Here is a 22836-nt window from a genome sequence, read left to right as displayed (position 1 = left end):
GCTACAAAATGATTTATACTCAGCACTTTCAATGCTTGACTTCCACTGCTTATTTATGTTGCAATTGGTACATAAAAAATTACTGCACATAACTATTACAGTTATTTAAAACAATTGTTCAAACTAATGTTGTAATTGTTCGTCATTTCAGGGACGACCAAATTACTACATTCAGAAGGGCCATTTATGACCGGATCATTAATGTGGCTAACAATCTTGAAAACGACAGACTGGGCAATTATGAGGTTGAATTAGATAGCATTCTGACTTATCTAACACAAGTGTCATATCATTAAGATGTTAATCATGTAATACAACTCTGCCTGAATGCCTTCCCAGCAAACACATGACGTTGGATCAACGTCGGATATAGGTTGGATTTAGGTCGCGACGTCGGCGACTTTAATACAACGTTGTATCAACGTCAAAATCACTATGTCAGTCCGACGTCGCAATTAGACATTGAACCGACGTTGTGATTTGGTAATTGTTTGTAATAAGTTGTATTTTATTTATAAGTTAATACATGATATACACATGATGTAACAAGAAGTTGCTCGAAAAATCGTGATACTGCTGCAAATAAATACTTAAATTCGATCATGTTATTATTCAAGTTGCTTCCCTTGTCTGTGCCCTTGGTTTCTGTAATTGGAATTTCCGCATGGTGTCGCATGTTTATAGACTTTTTTTTGTTGTTGTTAAAATTCATCTTGTTAAACAAAAATTAGCAGAAATAATTACATCGATAGCTAATGCAAAAAAATGCATGTCTAATTCCTTATCGTAAAATAGACGCGCGCAATTTTGAACCCATTTCGATCCGCCATATTGCTCATGAGGTGTACGAATATTGACGAGAGAGAGAGTCAATTACTCCTCTAGAGACTCGACGGTTCATATTTTGAATAATACAACAAGGTAAGTTGAAACAATGCATGTTTAACGGTTTATTACAATAATTTTCTGGTGTTTTACCAGGTTGTTTCAATGAAATTTTAGCATACATGTAATTCAACCCGATTCGCCCTCAACTGACATCGCGCCGATTTGTACTTTTTTGTATGAGAAAACAATGTTAATTGTTCTCTTGAATAATGTCTGTAAATACTAGTAGTTTTTGTGTAATTTTGATCTTTGATCAGGATCCGAAAGGCCCATGTTATTTACCATTGTTTTTGTTAAATTTAATGTCATCCAGCAAAATTATATATATTGTTATCAAATTCATATTATTATGTACCCCTTTTTGACAGGTTTATGACGGATGATGTAATGCCTAGCTTTATCGTGAAGGGAAAAAGGAGAAAATGACTTTCCAAAAGCAGTTTTTCAAGGTGTTCAAGGTAATAATTGCCAAGTCAAATCTGCTTCTTGACAGTAATTATTTAAGTATGTCATTATTAAAGTGAGTACCAGGTATTATCTTGTGCATTCACCTCTTTTAAAAAAATAGCAGTAGGACCCGCTCAAGGAAAACAAAGCAATTATTCACTGGAAATGATTTCATACGCGATAGCTTTGATCACAGATTCTAGTAACTGAACTAAGTAAAACAATTAAAAGATAATGAAAACAATAAAGCAAATATTGTTCCAAAATTGGAGAAATTTTGTTGTGTGGAATTTGATATCAAAACTTTATTTTCAGCATTTTTAAGTCAATATAATTTTATTTGACAAGATTGTTATGTATTTCAGCAAGTGTCACTGTGTTAACTGCTACTGAACATGAGGTTGATGGGGCAATTGGATCCTGTCTGAAGTACGCTCCAGACAGACAAGAAGGTGGAGGACGACGAACTGTTTACACAAGTTAATTAACCTACATCTCTAAACTTATAAATTTACCATGTGTCATTTAATCCAATGTGCCTTTATCATGTAATACTTTGTGTCTGTACAGATTTGTTGTGAAAATAAAACTTGCACATTCTCTGAGTTGTTTGTTAATGAATGTAGGTGAATGCTGCGGTAATGTCTAATTACATGTGACCTGTGTGGTATGAATATTTTTACTATAGATTTTGGTCGTTATCATCTGTATGGGGTGTACATCGTTGGGTCTTTTTGTTGCAGTGTAATACAATGAAGTTTGTGAATCAAAGTTCTACAGATAGAACAATGAAAGTTGGTAGAGATTACCATCATAGATAAAACTAACAGGCAACCTAATTTGTGTTGAAATGAAATGAAATTCCTGAGTTATGAGCCCTTGAATTTTGACCTTTTTTCTATATATTGCAATTCTATAGTGCATAGTTTGTTGATCAAAATATTTATACAGTTTTTCAGATTAGTTTGTGCATACACCATAAAATAAACCCGAACAATGTGCTCTGAACAGGAACTGTACTGCAGAGTGTATAAAGATTATCATTAATAATTTATTCCTAAATTATACTTTTAAAGATGTAAAAATATTACTGAAGGTCATAATTATGATGTTTCAAATCTGCTCAGTGTTTGAAGCCAAGTTTTTATATAGTTTGCTAACCAAAGCACGCTGATCATGGTAAGCTATTAATGCTTCCATGAGGTTTTATTGAAAGATGGCTTCTGTTCTGAAATATGTTCAGATAAACCATTTAGAAATAATATTTTTACAATTTAATATGGCCCATAATGACATTAGTAATTGGGAATTATGGAAATATTTTTCAGGATTGAACGGTTTTGGCGCGAGCTATGGGATGGCTGCACCAAAACATACTATGAGTTCTTCTCAAGGATGGAAGATGACGGACTACTGGATGTTGACAACGAAGTTCATCTTCTGGTGTTGCATGTTGTCTTCTTGAGGAGAATACAATCATCTATTGATCAGTTTGTTGATGCGGTTTCCAGACGTCCACTGCGAACTGAACACAACAGAACACCTCTGCAGCTGTGGATATCTAGGCAGCTTGAAGACAGAAACCACCATGAGAATTTATCTGCTGAAGTAAGTAGATGTCCTCCAGGTGGGATTGTATGTTTAAACCATTTGGTATTATCACTTTTTATGAATTTTTGCTAAAGTAGACAGGTGCACCTTAGAATACTTGTGTAACATTTGTCAACGAACATGTGGACTTGTGAAGTTGTAAATATGAAATATTTGTATATATTTTTAAATAGACACAGAAGATTGTTTGCTTTGAGTACTCGTGACACTTGCAACATGCAGATGTAAAAATGACCTCTGTCTACAAAAAAAAAGAGGAAAAACATCAACTATTCATAAATCAATTGTACATTTTCATTCCACCAATTTCTTTTATATCGATCTTTTTCAGGATCTTGAACTCTATGGAGTTGATTTTGTATGCAATGAATTCAGGATCTTGAACTCTATGGAGTTGATTTTGACTGCAATGAACCAGTGTGTGACAATCCTGATATTGTGGTGCATCCCCTGTTGGAGCTAAATCCAGATCTCATAACTGACATCAGAAGAAAGACTGACAGAAACATGGAATCACCATTTGAAGTTCAGACATTCATAAACATTTTAACATATCTTTCCAACTCCATGCAATGACTTGTTATGCTCCCCGAGAAGTTTCTGGGAAGCATATAAGCCCTGCGTTGTCACGTTTGCGCGTGTTTGCACGTGTCTGAAACTCATGTAAGGACCATAACTTCATTGTAAACTATTTTTGAAATTACTATGTACAACTGTTCACCGTGATGAGATGATGCGTCTTGTGATAGACCCAGCTCTTTAGTCCAAAGGTCATACTTTAAAAAACTAGAAAATTTATTCATCAGGTCCAGTTCACAACAGTCGAGGGCTTAGTGCAATACTGTTCCAACTGCCTTCTTTATTCATATACAGTTAGAACAGTATTTCGTTATTTGTAAAGGGATTATGAAACAACTTGGCACAAATGTTTACCATGATGAGACGATTATACATGGAGGTCAAACACTATAAATGTGGTTTATTGTTCGTGTCTGGTTTATAATTTTACTTTTATGCCCCCGGCATATAGCAGTTGCATTGTCCGGAACGTCTGTCTCACTTTCTTCTCCGCCATAACTTCTCAATTCCTTGATGAAATTGCTTGCACAATTCTTTAACTTTACAAGATGATGTGTCGTGTGAAGACTCAAGTTTGTACCTCCAAGGTCAAGGTAAAATTTTAGGTCAAAGCGGAATGATGCAGGGACATCCATGTCACTGACACATCTTGTTTGTAATGGGAATTTGAAATAACTTGGCACAAGTGTTTTTCGTGATGATTGTTGCGTAATAAACCCAGGTCCATAGCCCCAAGGTCAAACTCATCTGCCTATATACACTTATCTTTAAGACAAAGCGCAAAATCGAGAAGCATCCACTGGCTATTCCAACTCTTGTTTTTCAGTATACATGTATGTTATTTATATTAGGACATAACACAAGCATGCAGTTGATGTTTAAATATGCCAATATTCATCTGATGTAATGTATTAGGTGTTCCCTGTATCAATTTGCTGCAAAAGCATATCTTGATACAACTTATTTAAGCTACATTAATGAAACTCGAAATGTTAATAAATGGCCATGTATGCATTATTTCGTTTTCTTTTCTATAATGAACTAGTGGGTACATTGGTAAAGGAAATGTCACTGAAGCTAGAATGTGCAGAATAAAAAAAATATACCAAAACTTTTGAATAAGGAACTTTAATTTATATTATAAATTCCCTCAGATTCACTCATCCATATCTTGACTCTAAGTTTTAAAACAACCATATTTCCAATGCATTCCAATACTGAAAAAAAATTGTAATGATAATTTTTATTTTCCACTTGAAACAAGGATCACATTTAATGTCACTACCATTGAAAGACTAACCATGTTGAATGTTAATACCATTGTTAGATTCTCTAATTATGTGTAATTTCACTACCATTTTAACACTGATGAACTCCATATACTATGCTTATCATATACTACTTTTGTACAAACTATGAAAGTTGTGGGTTAAAAGCTGTTCAAGTTATTGCAGTCCAGTGAAAAGTCCTGTAAAAACTAAAAAATCAAATGGTAATGACCTTGACCTTTGTTATAATGACCCCAAAATTATTTATGTTCCCTTCACCTAATGTACTACCAATATAAGAAGTAAGTCCTGTTTTCAAGATTCAATACAAAGTTTGAAAGCTTGTGGTAAAAAACTATTTGAGTTGTCACAGTACACAGAAGTGTAAAAAGATGGTCAGACAGACAGACGAATGAACAGATACAAAGTATATCATCTACCTGTCTGCAAAGGATAAAAGTTGTGGGTTAAAGATGTTAATGTGATGGCAGTATAAAGAAGAAAGTCCCGTAAAAAGGCTTGAAAACAAAACAAACAGGTTGTGATTCTGTAATCTTGACCTTTAACATAACCCCAAAAATAATGGTGGTTGTCCTCGTCTGATATACTACCAATGTACAAAGTTTGAAAGCTCTATGTAAAAACAAACATTGAGTCTTTGCAGAACAAAGAAGTAAGTCCTGTTTTCAAGATTTTATTTCACTCAGTCTCCTTGTCTGATATACTACCAATGTACACAGTTTGAAAGCTCTACGTAAAAAAAAACTATATGACTTATTGAAGCACAAAGATGTTTTAAACATCAATACTTAAAATAGATTTTTGCTTTAATTTCTCAGAAAATGCAATAATACTTAGAATAGCCTCTTATCTATCACATTGGAACTGTTTTCCAGAAAAAAATATTCTTAATTCTTAACCAAAATTTACAAGGCCCATTTATAAAACAGTGCTTAAATTTACACTATCACAATAACTACATGTAGATGTTTATGCTTATTGACATAGAAAAAAATCGATAATATAAAGCTACAATTTCGAAAGGCAACCTTTGGGATTTTACAACTGTACATATGTAAACTGCTGAAATGAAAGGTAGTTGAGGTGTTGATCACCAAAAATTGTGTGATGAATCGTTAATAGATGTTAATGCAAAGGAGTCAGGTCAGAGTTAAATTGTGCTATACAACAGCCATTCCAGCTAATCCAAAGCCTTCTGCTTCAACAATGATACAAATCAGATGGTGTTCAAGTTTTTCATAGTTGACAAGTTCTTTCGTTCTTGTGAATATGATTGATGGTGCACATGTATTTACATATGATAATTGATTAGACAAATGGTCGAACTCCATTTCTCCAGACTTAATGTTTCTGGGCAGAGACCTGCATCCTATAAGGGCTTGCAGAACATCACCAAGGTTGATCGTAACCTCCTTCAATGATTCTTCGGAGCTATTCATCTTCACCCAATCTGTGGAGATGGCTCCATCTGAATAATAATAAATAAGGTATGTACAATGCATGTAATTAATAGTTTCTTTTTTGGTAAAGCAGGGAAGTACAAAAACATACATTTGGAGGGGTGTTGCCCACATTTTAACAATTACTTCCATTAACAAGGTGTATAACATATTCATATGTAGTAATCAAAACATGAATTTTGTTAACCAATGTGATTACATAAAATGCAATCAGTTCAATGAGACAAACAAGCCCCGTTATGAAAACATTTACCCACTTTCAACTTTCTTCAGGAATTTGCCGAAGTTGTATACGATCATCTCTTCATCTGCCTTTTCATGCTCTGACTTGGAGAATTTTGGCACAAAGAAGGCTAGCACATCAGACATTGAGGAACTCTTGGTGTCGCAACAGAGAAGTGCCCGACCATTCTCTCCATGTTTTGTCAGCAGCAACAACATGTCATGTAACTTTAGACCTGTGAATACAAACCACTTTTATTACTGTTTTTTTACATGTATTCTGAGAATAAAACAACAATTATTAGTACTATAAACATATTTGTTTTTAAGGTACATATGTCATAAATAAGTAAAATTAACATAACAACTGGGTGCTTTACTTTTAACATACATATATTATTACACATTCATTATTTGAAATTATAAATGCCACATTCACAGAAACCTTTAATGTCAAATTTGAACACATTTTTGCAAAATTAATAACAAATTAAAATGTGTTAATATTGATATCTGTAATATCCACATTGCAGAAAACCAATATGTTTTGTTTGAATTGCTATGACAATGGAAACATTATTTCAGATCAGATATCACAAATAATGGAACACTAATATTCCAGTCTGTAGCTGTACCTGGTTAAGAAAAAATGATTAAAATGAAATAAATTCTTTTTAACAATGCAATGATTTATGTAATATGTCTGATGCAACATCTTGTTTACAATTCGCAGCATCTTGCTTACAATTCAAATGAACTAACTGAAATTTAGATGTACCTTCAATGAACTGCTGCATAGGGGGGATGTATTTGTAGAAGCAATAATAAAAGTTCATGGTATGGATTGCGCGGTCCCTATTGCTGACCGACAGCAGTTGCTTGTAGCCAGATGCTTCCAATAGATGGCTGTGTCTTTCAAATACGTCCCCTATGGTTTCTTTAGTGGCAGTGGAAATTTGTAAATAGAGTTTTTAATACAAGTTTAAAGCAGCTATCCAGAATAAAGCAGCTATCCAGAACATTCTATGATTTATTTTAAACATTTGTTGGAGCATTCTTATGCATATACATGTATATAAACAAATACAAAGAAATGTTTAATTCCAAATCATTAATCACATCTTTTCTTTCGGTCCGGCCAGAAGAACCTTTTGATTTACCCCAATTTGATTAAGAAGACTTTTATATGAACATACAAATCAGTTAACAAATTTCAATCAAGGCTATTATTATTATGTAAAAACTTCAGATTTGAGGCAGTACATTTGACGGCACACTATTTTAACCCTAGACAATTTAACCTAATTCCCATTTGCGTAGGTGTACGAAAATGTTGACAGAATGCAAGATCTTTAATAGAATTATTATTTAATATTACTATAAAATAGAATTCGGCTACAAAAGAACCTGGAAATCATCTGTATATACACTGCCACTCTTGGGCATAATATGTGTTATATTTAATATGCATTAAATATTCTTATACCATAGTGAAAAGGGTAAAATGTAAACATACAAAATTGATTATCCGTAAAGAATGCTACCAATGTTTTATATCATAAACTATTAACTGGCATAAATGTTATCATTTTCAAGAGTAAATCAAACAAGATTGTTTTCAAAAAGTGATAACATTTGTCATTATTTTTTTTTTAGTAATCACCTATATTCCAGTAAGCTTTAATAGAATTTCTGTTAGACTTTGAAGAGCGGGCAATGCTTACTTCTTCAATAGCAGCTTTGACCTCTGCATTTTGAATGCAACACTCTGGGATTTCTTCCGGCTCTTTGTTTTCAAGGATGAAGTCAACAATTGTCCTGTTCAAGTTTCGAGGTCCAGGGTAACCATGTAGTATGGCCATTGAAGTGGCTCTTCCCATTAGTTGGTAATGTTTCTTCTCAAGAAGATCAGCATTGTAGCTGAAACCATTATCTTCAAACACAGGAGATGTTTCAAATAATAAGGAGAAGAACTCTCGTGTGAGCCCCCCACTGTCAACACCATCTTCTCCAATAAATTTTACATTAAGTTTTTTCCCCCAGTCTTTTATGTTGCCATTTGATAGTTCCTCCATTGCAATGTTATTAAAATGGCGTCGGACAACATTAATAGGCCATGACCCTTCCAACACTATCTTGTCAAATCTGTCATTCAGTGCTGACTCGAAGTCGGTTTGTGGGTCCATGAGGCTGCAAACAAAGATGCATTATCTATGTAAATGAAAAAGGCACTTTCCTCACAAGTCTCAAATATTAACTTTGCATTGTCTGTCAATTTGTATAAACCTTGTAATTATTATTTTGATAGTAAGATAAAGTTGCCCTAGACATAGATTCATTTTTCTTAAAAAACATATAATTCGCAGTAAAGTAAAACAAGGGGGGCATTGGCCCCAAAGGGCTCACCTGAGGATAGGTGCAATGAACCAGAACGGATTGATTAACTTTGAGAGAGGGTTATCTATGTATCGTTCTTGTAAAGTTTGGATAAAATCCATCACACACTTTAAAAGCAGATATTGTTTGATTTTTTTCAAATATGATTCTATGTGACGGAGCAAATTATGACCCAAGGAGTATAATTTGAACAATCTTGGTAGAGGACCACTAAATAATGCGACATACCAAATATCAAAGCGCCATGCCTTTTAGACAAGAACATTTTTTAAGTTTTCATTTTGAGGTTTTTTTCGCTCCTGTGACCTGGCACTTAATTACACAATGGAACAAAACAGTTTGAACAACTTTGGAAGTGTGTCACCAAAGGATCAAGATGTACGGCGAAGGACACAAGGCGATCACAATAGCTCACAACGAGCACTTCATGCTCAGCTGAGCTGAACTAGAGCTATCACTAAATGTGATAAATACCCCCACACCTTTTTCTTACAATATTCTTAAGCAAGACATTAAAATCAATATTAAAATGTACCTTTCACTACCCCCAGCTGTTATTGTATCAATTCCGCACCCTGCTGCATGTGCTTTCAGAACATTCACTTCAAAACTGCCATTGCAAACTGGACATACACCCATCTCTTTTTGTCTGAAATAGTAAAGATGAATATAAAGGCTTAAAATATCATAGAAATGAAATGCCATTTGATTTTCAGTTCTGAAGTCTCGTGCCACAGTTAAGGCTGTATGATACTGAAAATATTCTGTGTCAGATTTCATTGAAAATGGATTCGTGTGACGAACGATGTCTAAACATGTGTTGTTGTTTTTAATTATGAAGGACTTTCACTGTCTAGTTTTTCCAGAATGTTCTAATGTTCCTTGGATGTGACTTAAATTACAATCATGAATAAAATATTTCACTGACCACCAATCTGAATAGTCCTTTATACGTCAAACCGTTTAAGAGGAGATGTTGTTTAAACTTTTTTTTTATGTAAAAAAGTTGTGTGCCCTTGGGCGTGGTCAGTTTTGAAACCATAGACATAATTTGAACAGTCTTGATAGAGGACAACTACAATGTAGGTGATGCTACAGTAACAAACAAAATAGTAAAGCCCCGTGCCATAGCTTGTGACCCTGGGGCGGGGCCAATTTTTACCCTAGGAGCATAATTTGAACAATCTTGATAGAGGGCCACTAGGTGATGTTACATATCAAATAAAAAGACCTTGTGATTTCAGACAAGAAGATTTTTGAGGTTGTGCTCAGGTGGGCTAAAAACTAGAATGATTTACTGTCTTAAACGTCTGTAAAATGCAAAATACAAAATATTTTCAAGATAGTTTGTTAAAACAGAAAGAAACTGTATAGATCAGCTAGAGGCTTTATAATTTGGTGTACCTTACTTCCTGTATCATACAGCCTTAAACACTTTTTGGTTTCAAGCCATATGCTATGGCACATTTAGCTACCAGTCTACACCCATGCAAAAGCATCATAACAAACAACAATCAAGCTAATAATTTTAATTCCATCTAATGGAGGCTTATCTTTTTTACCCCCTCCCCCCCCTCCAACCCCGAGATTCAGTGAATTTCATAATTCACTATTTTCAATGATTCAAAGATTTTCTTTTTATATTTCAATTAATATTATTAATAACATTTTATATAGTTTTACTTTTATTTTAATAAACCTCCAATGTATTTATCGGGACACAGTATGATTACGAATATAAGTGCAAGATAAGTAAGTTTATATTGCAAAAATGGACCCGGGGCACTAGGGTTAAGCTGAAGAAGAAATTCAAGTGCTGTTGTTCTCCAGCGTATGAAGCCCCTAGGGACTTAAAAATGGAAAACTACATGGAGAAAATTGTAACTGAACTTAGGAATGTGCAACAAAGAAAATACAAACAAATAATTGACAATAATAACTGACAATACAACCATGGCAGCAAGTGTGAAGACATATAACTTATGCGCTGTTCCAGGAATAAATAGGATGGGGTGAGGTGTGTGAATGACTTCCACTGTAAGTAAGGGGGCACTTCCACCACCACCACTGACCCATCCAACCGAATTCCAAAACAACACATGACAGTTTACATTGCTATAGTACCCCAGGCAGCACAATCTTATCCAGTGCATACCCTCACTTTAAGCAATAAATGCATTGGTGAACATTCCAAATCTTGTCATTAGTTTTCCTGGAACAACCCAAAGGAACAAAAACACCTTACTACCCCAAAACCAGGTTTTCAATCGAAGGTGATACATGACAAAGTATGTAAACTGGTTGAAAACCTAGTTAATGAAAACATAACAAAAACACTTAACATTTCTGAGAAAAATATTACATGGCTAGTTCTGTACAGCTAGATCCTGGAACCTGTTTGATGAAAACATAATTTTAATGCATTGTTCATGACATGGCTAATTATAAATAACAAACACTTTTTATCTATTCCTTAGCATGTCCTTAACAGTATCCATATACATCTGTACTTTAACAGTGATCTAGAATGAAAGACATAACTTTAAATAAAATTTCAAAGACAATGACAACTTTTATAACCAATGTGACATTTCCAAATGGTAGTTGACTACTAACACTACTGTAATATGAAGTCTTAAAAATAGATGGGAAGCTTTGAGCAGTTGGTACACTCATTACAAAACAAGATAGGGATATATCATAATCATATTCAGAATATCAGGCTTCAGGTATTACAGTTGCAGAGTGTTACACTTCCTTTTTCCGATGTAACAAAAAGGACATTGTTTCCATGCATTACAAATGCATATCAGACTAACATCTGTAGATACTCTATGATAAGTTTTGTTAAGGTTTTGTAAACATATATAGAACTGTGAGCGATTTCTAAATTACCTTTAAATTTGGTATGGTTGTGTTTTATACACTGAAACAGCTGAATGATGAGGAGATGAATGGCACTTCTTAAACCTTCTTACCAGCCAATATGTATAATTTAAAATTTTGAATTAACAAAAAAAATCTTACACAGGCAAACTGGCAAACAGGAGTCTGTGTCTGAACTCTGTTTCTTTTTCTTCGAGGAGACATTCCCTGAAATAAATTTAAAAAAAAGATAAGTGCTTATTTTTAAACAAGCTAAGTTTATGTCAAGATTTTATTGGTAAAAGGGGAACAACAGAAATGCATGTAGGCTTATGTTCAAATGATAGCTGCCACAGGACCAACAAAGGCACACATTTTATTAGTCAAAATAAAATCTAAACTTATAGATTGAAGAGGTCCAGATTTTATTCACAAAGAAACTTTAATCATATTTTGGGGTCATATGTCTGTAGTTTAAGTGAATTTGTAGGATTTCCTCTCGCTTAGTAAACATAGGTTTACAAGAAAAGCAAGCAAGATATTTTTTATAATCACACTTAGTGTTGGGAATCAAAGGTGCACATGTTTTTATACATTTTAAACAACAACTTAAGCACAACACTTACACCTATTCCATAAAGTAACACCCAATTCATTAAACAAAACTCTTAGCATTACACATCTCTGATATCTTTAATAATATCCTTTCCTTTTTAACCAACCATAGGTCAAAAATAGTAGCAAAAAGTATACACAATATGTTCATAGATCTCTCACATTAGAGGTTAGATTTACAATGTTCACATACTTTCATTATTGATAGATGTAAATATCAACCTATTTCTATACAATTTAGCTAAAAGCTTCCCAGGGTGGGGACATACGAATTAGATGGTTTGAAATAAGACCAGATGTTAATATTTAGGTTTACCAATTTATTGCAGCCATCCACATGATCTCGTAACAGGGGTAATGGAATGTTTTCCCCGCACTCCAGACATGCCTCACTTGGTTGATCCCCGTCCATTTCAGTCTTAAAAAAGATTACATTATATATAAACAACAAGAAAAAAAAGAAAGTATTTTTTATCTCTGTAACAAGAGGTCATATTTAGCTTTTGTTCATATGTGTATCAGTATCTTGGAGCTTGTTGCACATGAATGTTTTCGTAGAAAGCAGCCCTCTTTATAATATCGCTCAAAATGGGAGTACTAGGAAAATTTTTATTTCAGGCCCTAATACTAAGATACATGTATTTAGTATAATTTTATAAAAAAAACTAACCATACCTGCCAACAGAGCAATTTGCATGGCAACATAGCACACAGCAGGAAATTTTGGTACCTACTTTTGAATTCAAATCCTATATAACGTTTAGAATTTATTGTCCTAAAATCAATATTCAATGCTCTACTTCACTAATTTATAATCAAATCATGTGTAGCATTAGCCCATTACCACAGCTCTGATTCAAAAGAATTCATAGATAGACAGGGATGCCCAGAAATCATGTTTAGCATTAACTAGGGTCTTGTTGGTAACAATTAACTCCCAGTCAGGAGGGACACAGTCAAGTATGTTACTATACTTAATTTAAACAGAGCCTAGAATACTTACACAAGTTGTGATAGCAAAGTCTTTTTGTATAGGCCTAAAATAGCAAACTGCTGCCTGCAGGCAGCTTTCATCTGCTAGATATGTTGAAGTGAAACCTCCAGAGGGCATTGGTATTACTTCAAGGGATATCCGACTTCCAGGAGGTGTCCTTAGAAGTTCATAACCCCGACATGCCTTTAATATCGGGAAGTCATTTTCCAACGCAGTGGTAAAGTCCGACGAATTTGTTGACCTGACCATGGTTAGACGCTTCTCGCCAAATCACATGGAGTACAGCCTATGTTTTTCTTCCCTGTTTGGTACCGTTTCCTAAAATAAAAAATGAAGAATAATCTGACCCAAATACAGTAGTTGTTTATTTACAAAATAGTATGACACGGCACCATTAAAACTAAATTGGTGACTTATAAATTAGCACATCATCACAGTTTAGGCAGCTCAAGTAGTATAACACCTGGAGCAGGAGGTTGTTGCAGTCCTACTCTGGCAAATAACAGTCACGGTGAAACTTCATCAGATATTTCGGAGGTAAATTTGGAAAATCCTATCAATTAATATTTTTCTGCCATTATGTCCTGTAAAATGGTTTGTTATAAAATTGCTATCATAAAATACCTTTGCAATAATAATAAGAGCACAGAATGACATTTTAAAAAGTATAATTTTGGAATCGTAGTAAATGTCTCTTGAAAAAAATAAAATGTCCTTCAAAAATGCCATTCAATTAAAAATTGTCCTGTGAATTTTCACATGTCAAATTAGTACATTGGTGATTGAATACTAGAGTAATGCCACAACTCATGTTAAACAAGAGGACCCTGAGGGACCTGAGCCGCTCACCTGACCCTTCTGTCTGTGCTAGATTTTGTCCTCCAGGGCAGTATGAATTGTAACCAACCATCCGTAAATGTTAAACACCAAATATAAAAATCTAGACCTTGTAGCTGAAGATATTACAAGTTTTCCTAATATAACTGTGTAAATAAAATGTGACCCTCATGGCGGGCCATTTCTGACCCTATAGACCAAATTTCACAGCTCTAGACCTTATAGTTGCAGGCATGGAGATTTTTTAATCTTTCCTTATGCATGTATCTCTATGTAAATCTTCGGAGTGGGGCCATTTTTGACACCAGGGGCATAATTTGAATAAACTTGGTATCATCACTAAATTATGATACATACCATCTATTTAAGCCCCATACCATGCGGATTCAGATAAAAAAAAATTATAAGTTTACACTTCGAAAATCTATTTTTAGCTCCTGCTGCCTTTTTGTACCATGGACGGGCACCATTTGAACAACTTTGAGAGAGGGTCATCCAAGGATCATTCTTGTAAAGTTTAGTGAGAATCAGTCAAGCGGTATAGGAGTTGTCATTTTAAGAAATTGTTGACGACGGACTAACAGACGGGCGGACAGATGACTCGCAACGGACAGAGTCCTTTCACAATAGCTCACCCTAAGCATGTTGTTCTCAAATGAGCTTAAAACAGAAATGAATCATATATTATGTAGCTTAATTTTGAACATAATGCTTTTCATTATTACCTGTTTGCATCTGGGAATGACAGCAAACTTATGTGTCCAATATGACACCGGTTGTCTTTTTCTGGCTGTCCAACTCGCCCCCCTCGACGTCCATAGCTCCGTCTGTTATATGGTCCAAATAACGATCTTATAGCTTGGACAGCTGGTGTAGAGCTGGTTGAAGTTGTACCAGTAGATGGCGGTACTGTGCTTGACACAGTAGTTACCGGTGATTGCAGCAAATTTGCTGCCTTTCGCAGCAGTTGGGCAGCTCGGATTTGTTGACTCATGTTGCATCTATAAATAGACAATAAAACATATTTTTATAAATTGTAACAGCATTCTATTTTTATAGGCAGCTTATGATTATATATATAACATTAAGAAATAATCAGCTGTCTTTGAAAAGGCTTTTTTGTTTCTTGTAAAAACATACAAGACATATTTTGGCATATTTGAATTGTTACTACACATAACAACATGCACATTTTATAGCCCTTCCAAATCAACCTGGTGGTTGATGTTTTAAATTTATAAAACTATACACAATAACCATTAAACATACTCTTAAAACGAGTGTGGTTAATTATTGCTTATCACAATTTTCAAACTTCATGTGATGTAGTTGTAAATTCATTCAAAGAAATTATTATGCCAACAAAAACACTACAGACATATTTTATTTAAAACATCAAATATCATCATTTATCGCAAAACATATCCTTTAAGTGTGCTTATGTGTGCTTATGTACACATACCTTCCTCCATTTGACCCAGAAAACTGTGTATCAATGTACAAAATTTGCTAGTATAATGATCTTAAAAGGAACGCTTTTGACGAACTGTGGATTAAAAGTAAATTTGTTAAGTACTTCCAACTTCCAACTGCCATTGCATAAAACGTTATTACAACGTTCATAGCAAGAAACATATACATACAATACAATGGATAGTACAATTCAAATAAACAAGAGCAATATTAAACAAACTTTGTTACTACAAATATTATTTTTTTATTAAAGAAATTCTAATCTTATTTGCAAAATAAATGAATTTTGAGATATAACATATATATTTTTTGTTATGAGAACACATTAAGGATTCAAATTTGTTCAAAGATGGCCAGTGACAGTTATATGGTTTGAAAAAACTCGCTGTCTGTATCTTGGGCAAACTAGTAGAAAAAGATATTCTGACTCAACTGAATTAATATTACAAGTTTTACATAAACGGTCATTTTGAGATATATTTGTGTATCTTCCCGTTGCTATGGCTAAATCATACTTAACGGTATGAATAACTGTCCACGATTTTGAATAACCAAAATAATGATAATAATAAATGTTCTTCTTTTCAAACTTGAAACTTCTTTTCAATGATAGATAATCTACTCCTTAAGCGTCAACTTTCACACATGATATACTATCCATTGCTCACCATGGTAAGCCTTAAGTATAATTAAACTTTCACACGTAATTAGCTTCCATTAATCCCCATACTTAAGATAAATACATGTGTTAACTTTCACACCTATACAGCAAAACCCTACTATGGGGCCGTTTTAACCGATTTCAATATCGTTTGGGGCCGTTTTGACCGAAAGTGGGGCCGTTTTAACCTGGGGCCGTTTTAACTTGGGGCCGTTTTTACTGGATACCACTACGATATCGCCCCCATACAATCTCATAACATTTCTAGAATGTTCACACCACATTGAGTATATAGCGCCAGTTTGCAAATGGTGATTGTCACATGTTTACTTTGTCAATGTTATTTGCCATTGATAGAATCAATATGATAATTTGGCTCCTTGGTTTAGAAATATTGTTTTAAATCAGTATATGATATCAGTAAATTTGTTTCGCAAAAGTCCTTTAATTGGTAACATGGACAGTGTCATATTTGAAAACTGGCTCGTTGCAAACTTTGTGTTTGTTATAGAGATATATCATATAGAGGGGACATATCATTTGGACAATTACCTATGGGGGGTTCACATCCTAATGATGGGCAAGTGATAGGCACTACACAGAGTAACCTAGAAGTGTACAGAATTACTGGGAGTTTTAGAATTTACCAGAAAAGATTGGCTGTAGCGAAACATAACAAACAAATACAAACATGCGCAGTTGTCCGAATTCTCTTCAACGTCCGAAATAGTGGCGTGCTTTTATCGTTGATAAACTGGTCGGATTTTCTAAATCCATGAATGTTTTTCATTATTTAACGCATGTTTGGAAATGATAATAGTCGTTTCTACTTTTTAAACTGACATAATATACGTACTCTGTGCAATTTGCTCTATATTGAACAAACGCTGGATTTCGTGGATTTTTTGAAGAGAATATTTCAACGGTTACACCGTCAGAAATTACGGTCTTGTACGGAAATATTGGTTCCCGGCCAAATTTATAAATTTAAATTTCAAATGTAATTTCGTATTCGTGTTATTGCAGTTCGTATTCGTCTAGGTGCATTCGTAAAGATTTTATTTCAGTGTTATGTAACCCACTTTGTATTCTTAAAAGAAAGGACGTTCAAGATCATAAGTTAAAACTAAATTATTCAAATTGAAAAGGAAGAAGTATGCAGCATAATATCTTATCACGTAGTTTAAACAAGAAGTAGAAACAATTGATCCTTACATTCTGCAGTATCAAAATACAAATGTTTAACTGTCAATTAAAAAGTAGCAATTAAACTTGTTTAAATCAATTTAAATATATATGATTATAGATAAGAATTTAAAGAATACGAATATAAATTAGATAAATAGAAATTGAAAGATAAACAGCGAATAAATACCCAAATTCTGCTCCATAAATGCATACAAAATAAGTATAGACAACGTGGCTGTTGCGAATACATGTCACACATGATATATGTCTATGAGATACAACAACGGTGTTGATCCTTTACTAGAATTGTTGAGACTGAATACGTTGTTATATATATATATTTGAGAATGCAATTCATTTAACATTTACAGCTATAGACATATAGCTATAGACATATAACAAAGTTATATAGTAGTCTAAATCATAAGTAGAACAGGCACACGCATCGGTTTCAGTTATTGCTACTTAAAAGGTTAATTCTGTAGCCGCATAAAACGTAAACAAAGTAAATTTTACACAACATCTTCGTTGTTTTCTTGTTTAAATACACCTTCAAATCAGTAACTCTGTTTACAAACTGTGTACACTATAAAATGTACATACAATCACTATATGTCTGTTTCGACTTTTGTAATTGTTGATATTTGACTCTAGAGTTACATATTCTGCAGTAAACATACACTCATGATGACATATTTTTCTCTACAACTTAAACCAAATCATTTCTAAATACACCAAAGATAATACGCAAGTTCCTTATAACACGGTATCGTCAGTTATAGTACATAAAAGAAGGCCAACAATATTGAAAAAGACGTAGCTAGACCTGTTTACATGTTTAGGCCGGAATTAGTCTTGGAGAGGGCTGTGTTGCTTCCCCGCGTTGTTCCTTTTTCTACTAGATATTTAAAAAAAACAATGACAGGCTTAAAAGATTCACTTAATATACATCTTACCCTGTCAGCTTTAAATGAATTTTAGACTTTTCTTGAGTATTATTTTAAAATTCTACGCAAATTCGGCTCTATGGTGCTTTCACATATCTACGCCAATTGTTGGTGTATATAGATTTTGTATAAATTGATAAAAACTGCCAGATATCAGTAAAAGTATGTTACATATCTAATACGATTTACCATAACATTTGTATTGTGTGTTATGGTTTCCAGAATAAGATAGTTGTTATTATTATTATTTTGGACAGACTTGTACGATTGAACATGTCATGTTTTGGTATTCCAAAAAATGCTGAACGGAACATTTAAAATTGAAATTCCGGCGCATATGCAACTTACAAATGACAGTTTACTCACTTAAATTGTGAGTAAAACAATTATTTTCTAAACAAAATAGTCAAATATAACAGACACCGTGAACAACATAGAATTTATCTGTAGATTTATACAAAACAACAAAAAGTAGGAGTATAGGCTTGTTATTGGCAGCAAATATCGAACATTTAAATACAACGTAGGTTTATAGTAGATTATTCTCGATGGTAGGCAACGCCTCCGTCCCAGGTAGTTGTCATAATCCAGAAAATTGTCATGGAGACGTTTACTCGAAAAACGTCACGTAACTTAGTAAAACTGAGATGAGACAGGAACACCAAAGGCTTCTAACTGAAATGAAACTTAACACTAATATAAGAATTTGTGTAATGTAAGCAAAAACAACTTTAAACTATTTTTGATAATAAATGACCTAAAAACAAAACATATAAGGGGCGGGGAAAGGGCTACGACATTCTCAAAAAACCCGTCTCTTGCTGCCAAAGATAACACCTCGAATGGCGCAAACACGCCGCCGACACCTTATATACTACCCCTGCACGAGAACCCCGTACCTTCCCGCAATTATTCATACGCCAATCGAAAACCTACTCACAAGCATGTCCAATCATACTTCTTATTTTGAAACGGAAATAATTATATGTACTCACTCAAATCGTGAGTAAAACCATTATTTCCTAATCAAAATAGTCAAATATACCAGACACCGTAAATTACATAGATTTAATCTGAAGATTAATACAAAACAACAAAAAGTAGGAGTATAGGCTTGTTTTTGGCAGCATATATCGAATTAACAAAGAGAGAAACTGTCATTGGCTATAACATAAAATAATTCTTATCGAGCTACTTGGAGTTTCCTTCGTGACGATCTAAATCCTTGCCAGTAACACATTCCTTGACAACGTCTTCAAACAACCAACCATGATCTGAAAGAAAACTAGCGGCATTCCGCTGCTTCCGAATTCACACAGACTGCAGCATTGCGCTGCTTTCAAATGCACACAATATGCAGCATTCCGCTGTTTCCAAATCCACACAATCTCCAGCACTCCGCTGCTTCCAATCCTACACAATCTGCAGCATTCCGCTGCTTCCAAATCCACACAATCTGCAGCATTCCGCTGCTTCCGAATCCACACAGACTGCAGCAGTCCGCTGTTTTCAAATCCCCACAACCTTCAGCATTCCGCCGCTTCAAAATCACAATCTGCAGCATTCCGCTGCTTCCAAATCCACACAATCTGCAGCATTCCGCTGCTTCCGAATCCACACAGACTGCAGCAGTCCGCTGTTTTCAAATCCCCTCAACCTTCAGCATTCCGCCGCTTCAAAATCACAATCTGCAGCATTCCGCTGCCTCTTGATCAACACAATCTGCAGCATTCCGCCGCTTCAAAATTCACAATATGCAGCATTCCGCTGCCTCTTGATCAACACAATCTGCAGCCTTCCACTGCCTTCGAAATTAACAAAAGCAGCAGTATTCCGCTGCTTCATTCTGTAACATGTAGTTTTAGTGATTTAAAATGTACAAGCATATGATCATTTAAGTGCATGACAAACAAAGTTGCCGACGACACAATTTTAACAAATTTTAATACTTTAAACCATTTGCGAAAAATGTTTTATTTCGTTTCTGACTTTATTTACAAGTAGAAACAACACATGAACGGAAAGAGTGCAGACTAGATTTTGAAGAATCCAGACCTAAAGTGGTAAAATTTAGTTTCAAAGCGTAACGTAGACATGCAATAGATATTGGCTTTTCAGTATCTTTTTAAAACGTGTTCATCAGTAGATTTATTATAGTAAACTTGACGGAAAACAACATGTGCCGATTTAATGGGGAAAATAGAATTTAGTTTTGATCGACTACAAGAACGCGAGTTGTTTGTGACATGCACCAAATATAATGCAACTATAGTTTGTGAAGCTGGTAGAGATGAAAAGTTAAATTGTTCACACCACTTACTAAACATCTTGAAGGCCAAAGAATAAATTTTAGAAGTCGATCTTTCCTTCCATCGTAAACACACTTCCACTAAATCTGAGAACACTCCTGTGGCTTGTGGTCTTATATCAGTCCAGACAACTTTACTAAACAAAGCTTTAAAAACAAACTCATACAATAAAAATAGCACAAATTAATATGACATAATGACTTCAGTGTGACAACTCTAACATTTAATATTTACATTTAAATTTTCTAAACAGAAATCATAGATTGAACGACAACTACGACATCGCAAACTTATTTTCACTTGCATTTTACCCATAAAACAAAACTAATCCTATCATAAACAAAAACGATTTTATCCCTTTCGATTTCTTAGGGATTGTCTCAAACAAAATCTTTGCTGTCAAATTTTACAAAACTATTACGAATGTGCACAATCAAGCTGAATCACCATTACTTTACTGGTAAACTTTTCGGACCCGAATATCGCGCCCTTAAAATGTCCTTGGGTATAAATCTTTGATGGCTTGGTAATAAAGAATACTTCCCGAATAAAAGGTGTAAAAGTTAAATTTTCAGAAAAAAGAAAAGGAAAAAAACGGACTTGAAGGCCAGTAAGGAGCAACAAGTCTACAAAAAGCTCTTCAAAATAGCAGAAAATTCAAGGTTTTCGGAATGAGGTAAACTGGTGGAACTAACTAAATATTTACCTTTTTCCAATGTATAGAGAAAGCATCAACCGCTTCTCTATCCGGTGTCCAATGAAGGGAATTGTATCGAGGCAATTTTTTATTTTACTCATTAGCAAGACGATCTACATTATGAGGTCCAAATACCCCATATATGTTTTCAAAGAATTCGTCAGTCATAGTCATCATAATCGACTATCCTACTCAATTCGTCAGCAACTGTATTATTATCTCGCTTTACCCAACTCAACTCTAAAGAAATACAACGAGAAGCACGAACGGTGAATATTTTATATTTATATTATATATTTTTTGCTATCAGTATTCCACACTTATTTTTTTTCCCGCCAACATTATTTGGAATGAATCCAATGAAAACTTAATGGCCAGCAATTCCCTACACGTAGAGCTTTTATTCTGATCTGTATCTGACCAAGCCTTGTGGGTAATTGCAACATCACAGTCAATGTACGTAGCTCCAGCAACTGCAGAAGCGTCTGAAAACACAATGACAGAGGGTAAATAATCTTGAAACAGTTGTTTGCGAAAATGATTCTTAAAAGCATCTCTCGAAAATATTAAATTGGTATAAGAATCGACCATACACAACTGTTGATCCCACCCGGATCTGGACTCAATTACCCTGAAAAATGCCTTTGTTTGTAACAGACATACGTTTCCTAAGACAGGCGACATAGAAATAAATTTACCAGCTAGCTGTGCCAATTTTGTAGCCGTAGTAACTAGACATTGGATTAACATTTGCTTAATGAAACCCCGAACGTTACAAATACATCGCTCTGGAATAAAAAAGCCTGCCTTTCTTCAAATTACAAACAAAGCCTAACCATTCTGGAGACTGAACGAACTCAAAAATGGACTTTTCCTTGTTCACTTACAAACCTGCTTTCTCTAAAATACTAAATACAAACTTTGATTCAATACAGGTTTACTCAAAATTAGAGTTTATCGACCAACCATCATCTATAAGCAAATCTATCCTTTAACCATTGCTTCTCCAGTATTTAACCAAGGGCCGCAATCCATCAGAAAAAAAGAAAAGGGGCAAAACAGAGACCAAAAGGTAATACCGAAAAAAGTAGTATTTGAGCTGTCCGTTATATTGCCATCAAATCCCCAAATAAGTATGATGAATGCTTTTAATTGAAAAGTGATGGTAACTACTAGTAAGATCAAACTTGAACATGTAACCATTCGGAATTAAATATTCCTTCGCAACTTTGTTATCCTCAAACTTAAAGTTGTCTTTCTTAACAAATGTGTTTAAAACGCTCAAATCCAGTATCAGTCGCTGTGTCCCTGACCAACTGTTTGTAGCAACGGACAAAGGATTAACGTTGTGAGGTAT

General features: G+C 34.3%; 1 long non-coding RNA gene across 1 annotated transcript; it reads left to right on the top strand.

Annotated features, from left to right (window-relative positions):
- Window positions 1-834: 834 nt before the first annotated feature.
- Window positions 835-1782, top strand: LOC128240430 (uncharacterized). Its single transcript, XR_008262171.1, has 3 exons — window positions 835-921; window positions 1257-1346; window positions 1701-1782. It is a non-coding gene; the product is annotated as an uncharacterized LOC128240430 (long non-coding RNA).
- The last annotated feature ends 21054 nt before the right edge of the window (window positions 1783-22836 follow it).

The sequence above is a fragment of the Mya arenaria genome, chromosome 7, assembly GCF_026914265.1.
Source record: "Mya arenaria isolate MELC-2E11 chromosome 7, ASM2691426v1".
NCBI lineage: Eukaryota > Metazoa > Mollusca > Bivalvia > Myida > Myidae > Mya > Mya arenaria.
Note: the sequence above shows the minus strand (reverse complement) of the source record. Positions and strands in the feature narration are given on the sequence as shown.